The 6,700-nt window shown below is 33.4% G+C and overlaps 1 protein-coding gene across 1 annotated transcript in view; it reads right to left on the bottom strand.

The window, feature by feature from the left end:
* The window catches only part of MGAM2 (maltase-glucoamylase 2 (putative)), a 130,751-nt gene that overhangs the window by 22,855 nt on the left and 101,196 nt on the right, over positions 1 to 6,700 (bottom strand). The window lies entirely within an intron of this gene.

Genomic DNA, 6,700 nt, shown 5'->3' on the forward strand with positions numbered 1-6,700 from the left:
GCTGAAGTGTAGAGACTACTGTTGGGTTATTCTGTGTGACTATTACCAAGCACGTAGTCATGGGAGTTCACGTAGCTATGATGTTAAAGGCTATGATGATAAAGCAGAGGTGAGTGGTTAGGAATTTAGGCTCCCAATTTAGACATGGATTGAAATCCCAACTCTTGTACTTAACAGTTGTGCAACCTCAGACAATTTACTTAACATTTTATCATCTACAGAATGGAGATAGTAGTACCTAGTTAATGGCAGTAAGGTACATAACATGATTGTGCAGAATAAGTGCTTAAAATTGGTTGCTCTCTGTCATAGAAGTCATAATCATCTTCACCTTCACCATTGTTCTCTCTACTCTTAGTTCATCCTCCCACAGTGCTCAAGATTCCAAGCATTTCTGCCTCTGTAGAATTTACTCCATCACTTTTTCCCTATGTCATCTCTGCTTTTTCAAGCTACCATTATGTTCCAGAGTACTGTGTTCTGACAAAACTTTTACTTCATTCTATTTATGTCAAGCTACCACCACGTTTCCTTTTTATTACCATATATCTTAAAAAGGTGGCCTTTACGTGTCATGTCTGCGTACCCAACTCATAATTTTATCTTACATTTTTCTAAACTCCAGCTCCTGTGTTCCCTTTTTCCATGGAATCTGACCCTTTCTAAGTCACCAGTGACATAGTATATAAAATCTATCTCCTCAGATTGTTCAAGATTTTAGACCACTTTGCCCACACTCCTTTGATACTCCATTCTCCATTGAAATACTCCTTACTCAATGTCTCCTCCCCATATGGTTCCTGTAACTCCCCATTTCTTAAAAGTCAGTTTCACTTCATGTTCTGTTCCTGGCCCTTCTCAACATTCCAACTCTTGCCAGTATTCCAACATATTCTCTCTCGAACCAACTAACCCTCTATGTGTTCTAAATTACTTCCACTTTTATGGAAACAATTATACAATCCATATTTTGAAGTTTAGTCTTGGCTATACAATGTAACCTGGGCAAACACTACAGCCTCTTCTAGCAGTTAATAAAAAGTTGTAAACAATGGGATTCTGTTAACATGTTTTTTTAAGATTATCTTTGACCTAGCCATCATATCACCTTATGTGAGGAAAAGTTAAATAAATAGTTCCAAGTCTGTTAACAGAAACTTTGAGTTACACTTATACTTACCCTGTATCTTAGTAGTTTAAATTTAAATTTCTAAGCCCATTTGATTTTTAAAAAGGGTAAAAACCTTCTCTGTACAAATTTAAAAGTTCAAAAGCTTCAGGTACTATTAATTTTTAGCCTTAAGACTAAAATATACTGTAATAGAAAGTTAAAATTTGTAGGAAATAGTTTTGTTCCTTTAAATTTTTGAAACATATTGCTCATAGGGGGTTGATTTTGCATACTAATTGTGATGTTATTAACCTACTATGACATGACTCATCTACTCCTAATCAGCTAAACCTATGTCAAAGGACTCTCTATGTTCTCTTAAAACATTGATCCTCAATTACCAGTAATTTTACCTCTCTGGGGACATTTTACAATACAATACTTAGAAATCATGTAGTTATCTTGAAGATGTGTGCTTTTGACATCAAGTGAGGAAAGGGCAGGGATGCTCCTAAACATCTATAATAACCAGCCCAGCTACCACTACAAAATAATTACTTAGCCCAAAATGTTAATATTGCTGAGGTTGAGGAAATCTGCTTTAAAATAAGGCCCATTTTTGAAAAAGAAGAATAAAATTGAAGAACTCACACTTCCTGGTTTTAAAACCTACTACAAATCCACTGTAATCAAGAGAGTTCAGTGCTGACATAAGAACAGACCTATAGATTAATGCAATAGAATTGAAAATTCAGAAATAAATCCTCACCGTAATGGTCTATTGATTTTTTTAACAAAGATTCCAAAATAATTCAATGAGAAAATAGTACTCTTTCCACAAATGGTTCTGGGACAACTGGAATCCACATACAAAATAAAGAAGTTAGACCCCTGCCTCACACCATATTCAAAACTTAACTCAAAAAGAATCAAAGACCTAAATGTAAGTGCTAAAACTATAAAACTCTTAGAAGAAAACCAAATAGCAAATATTTGATACTTTGCAATGGGCCATGGTTTTTTAGATATAACACCAAAACCACATTAAACAAATAGAAAAAAAAAAGATAAATTGGACTTCATCAAAATTTAAAAGTTTGTGCCTCAAAAGAGGCATCTGCTAAATAAGAGAAAAGATTTGAAAATAATGCCTCAGATAAGAAAATTTTATCTAAATTCTATAAAGACTATGATTAAATAATAAAGACTTTAATTTTAAAATGTGCAAAGAAAATGAATAGTCATTTCTCTGAAGAAAATGTACACATGGATAATAAGTACATGTAAAGACGTTCAACAACATTAGTGATCAGAGAAACATAAATTAATCAAAACCACAATTAAACTACAGCTTTTTTCCTACTACAGTGACTATAATAAAAAAGATAGATAATAAATGTTGACAAGGAAGAAGGGACATCAGAACACTCATACACTGCTGATTGTGATATAAAATAGCGCTGTCTCTATAGAAAACAGTTTGATATTTCATCAACAGTTAAACATAGAGTTACCATAAAAGCCAGAAATTCTTCTCCCAGGCATATATACTACACAAGAGAGTTTTTAAAAGTATGTCTCTTCAAGAACTTATACTCAGATGTTCATAGCAGCATTATTTGTAATAGTCAAAAAGTAGAAACAACCCAAATGTCCATCAATTGATGAATGGATATACACCAAGTACTTATCATGATCTGACAATATAAAATAGTCTGCAGTCCCATTGGCAAGAGTGTGACTGAGATACCAAAGTGTCTCATGTGTCTCATCATTGGCACTGATTCCTTTTATGATCATTCCTTGGTCACCTAGAAAACCCTTGATTAAACAAACGTTCATCTTCCACAAAGGCTTAGTTTGAGAAAAAAAAAAACTATGTACTTTCCCAAGAAATAAGAACATTAAATTTATTTAATAAATACAGTTTTTTAATTTAAAAATTGGTACTGTAGTAAATTATGCCTTTATGAGGCTCAAGTCCTGCCACACTTTGAAATCCAGGATGGCTGGTCAACCTCTTTTTTCTGACTTTTGGAGTTCTTATTGTCTTATTAACCACACTAACTTCATTTTATTTACTTATTTATTTTCATTTTGCTTACATAAGTTAAACATGCTAATTTTAATGTAAAGTGTCTCATATTAAAATGTGCCATTAATATGTAAATTAAACCTGCATTAGTTTACATATTAATGGCACATTTTATTTAGAACTCACGTGCCAGGAATGTTTTCTGTATGTTAAATCATTTTATCCTCATAAAATTACAATATAGGTGTATGTTATACATACTAAAGAAGAAGAAATAGAGAAAATGAAATAAGTAGTTTTCCAGAAGACATACAACTAGAAAGTTACTGAGATGGTATTCAAACCTAGATCTATTTAATTTCAGAATATCACCTGCCTCTCCATAGTTTATCAGATTATGTTAAAAAGAAAGTCCAAAGACTTAACTGAGCTCTGAAGAGAGAAGCTGTCTAATTCCTTCACATTTCTTTAGCAAGTTTTCTTTAGCAAGTTTAATAGATAACCCATAAATAGATAATCAAATTACTTGAAAAATATCTCCCATATATTATATTAAGTGAATATAGGGTTATACTATATTATCCATAAACTGTTAGGAGAAAATTAAAATATTATTTAAAATACCATCAAAAGCTTAAAACTACTTAGGACATATTTAACAAAATATGTACAAGACCCATAAACTGAAAATTATAAAACATTGCTAAGAGCGATTAAGAAGATCTAAGTAAATGGTGATTATATATAGATAGGTAGATAAGCAGACAACAGAAAGAGACAGAGAAAAGAAGAGATGACAAATATCCAAATATTGGTCTTAGGAATAAAAGCAGTTCCAGTCAAAATTCCAGAAGGTGGTCTTGTTAAAAATTGACAAGCTGATTTTAAAACCTGTGTGAAATACAAAACAGCTAAAATAACCAACGCAATTTTAAAAAAGAAGAACAGGAGGAGTATTTCCTTCTAGGATTTTTATAGTTTGAGGTCTTACATTTAAATCTTTAATCCATCTTAAGTTAATTTTTGTATACAGTGAAAGGTAAGGGTTCATTTTCATTCTTCTGCATATGGCTAGCCAGTTGTCCTGGCACCATTTGTTAAATAAAGAGTCTTTCCCCACTGCTTGTTTTTGTCAGCTTTGTCAAAGAACAGATGGTTGTAGGTGTGAGGCTTTATTTCTGGACTTTCTATACTGTTCTATTGATATGTGTCTGTTTTTATACCAGTACTGTGCATGCTGCTTTGGTTACTGTAGCCTTATAGTACAGCCTGAAATTGGGTAGTGTGATCCCTCTGACTATGTTCTTTTTGCTTAGGATTGCTTTGGCTATTCTAGCTCTTTTTCTGGTTCCTTAGGAATTTTAGAATAGTTTTTTTCTAATTCTGTGAAAAATGATGGTGCTAGTTTCATAGGAATAGTGTTGAATCTATATATTGCTTTGGTTCTTTGAACTCATGAGCATGGAATGTTTTTTCCATTTATTTGTGTCTTGCCTGATTTCTTAATGTTGGTTGTGGCAAAGATTGTTGGCTAAGTCCCCAAAAGCAATTATGACAAAAACAAAAATTGACAAGTTGGACTTAAAGAGCTTCTCTACAGCAAAAGAAACTATCAACAGAATAGGCAACCTACAGATTGAGAGAAAATATTCACAAGCTATACATCCAACAAAGGTCTAACATCCAGATTCTATAAGAAACTTAAACAAATCAAGAAGCAAAAATCAAATAACCCCCAACATGGGCACAGGAAGAGGAACATCACACACTGGGGTCTGTTGGGGGGTGGGAAGCTAGGGGTGGAACAGCAGGGGGCCAGGAGGTTGGGGAAGGATAACACTGGGAGAAATGCCTGATATAGGTGATGGGAGCATGGAGACAGCAAACCACCATGGCATATGTGCACCTATACAACAATCCTGCAAGATCTGCACATGTACCGCAGAACTTAAAGTACAATAAAAATAAAATAAATAAATGTAACAAAAAATAATTTTTGAAAATAGGCAAAGGACATGAACAGACACTTCTCAAAAGAAGACATGTAAGTGGCCAATAAACCTGAAAGTGTTTATCTTCACCAATCATTAGAGAAACGCAAATCAAAACCACTATTATTAAGAGGTCAAATAATAACGTATGCTTGCAAGGCTGCAGAGAAAAGGAAACACTTAAACAACACTTAAACACCGTTGGTTAAAATGTAAGTTAGTTCAGCAGCTGTGGAAAGTAGTCTGGAAATTTATCAAAGAAGTTAAAACAGGACTACCATTCAACCCAGCAATCCCATTACTTGATATATACCCAAAGGAAAATACATCATTCTACTGAAAGAACCCATGCACTTGTATGTTCCTTGCAGTGTTTTTTGCAATTGCAAAGACATGGAATCAACCCAGGTGCCTATCAACAAAGAATTGGATAAAGAAAAAGTGGTACATATATACCATGAAATACTACACAGCCCATAACAAAGATTGAAATCATGTCCTATGCAGCAGGATGGATGCAGCTGGAGGCCACAATCTTAAGAAAATTAACACAGAAAAGAAAGCCAAATAATGCATTTTCTTACTTATAAGTGGAAGCTAAAGACTGAGTACATATGGACATAAAGATGGGAGCAATAGACATTGCAGGCAATAGTTACTAGAGGGGGTAACAAGGAATGGGGGACATGAGTTGAGAAACTATTCATTAGTTACTATGTTCACTACCTGGGTGATGGGATCCATACCCCAACCTCAGCATCATACAATATATCCATGTAACAAACCTGTACATTTACCCCAGATCTAAAATAAAAGTTGAAATTATAAAAATAAATTAAAAAGAAGAACAATGTAGGATAAGTTATCCAACCTAATTCTATCACCAACTATAAAGCTACGTTAGTCAAGACAGTATGGTATTGGCTTAAGGAAAATAGATCATATAAATCAATGAAATGGAATAAATAATCAAAAAAAAAAACCCTCTCAACCATAACCTACTGTTATTTGACAAAAGTGACAAGATAATAAAATAGGGAAAAGACTGTACTTTCAAAAATGTGGTGCTGGAACAATTGGATAAATATACGAGAAAAAATGGAACGTTGGCATACACATACACATACATACATAAAACTTTCATGAAAAATAGATGATGGTCTTATTGTGAAAGCTAAAACTTTAAAACTTTCAAAACTAAAAAGAGCCTACATACTCAAAGCAAGACTAAGCAAAAAGAACAAATCTGGAAGCATCACATTACCTTACTTCAAACCATTCTATAAGGCCATAGACACCAAAATAGCATGATACTAATATAACAACAGGCACATAGACCAATAGAACAAAATAGATAACCCAAAAATAAACCCAAATACTTGCAGCCAACTGATCTTTGACAAAGCAAACAAAAACATTAAGTGGGGAAAGGTCACCCTATAGAACAAATGGTGCTAATTGACAAGCCACATGTAGAAAACTGAAACTGGATCCTCGTCTCTAACCTCATACAAAAAATAAACTCAAGACGGATCAAGGACTTAAATCTAAGACCTGAAACTA

This window comes from Callithrix jacchus, chromosome 11 (genome assembly GCF_049354715.1).
Source record: "Callithrix jacchus isolate 240 chromosome 11, calJac240_pri, whole genome shotgun sequence".
Lineage (NCBI taxonomy): Eukaryota > Metazoa > Chordata > Mammalia > Primates > Cebidae > Callithrix > Callithrix jacchus.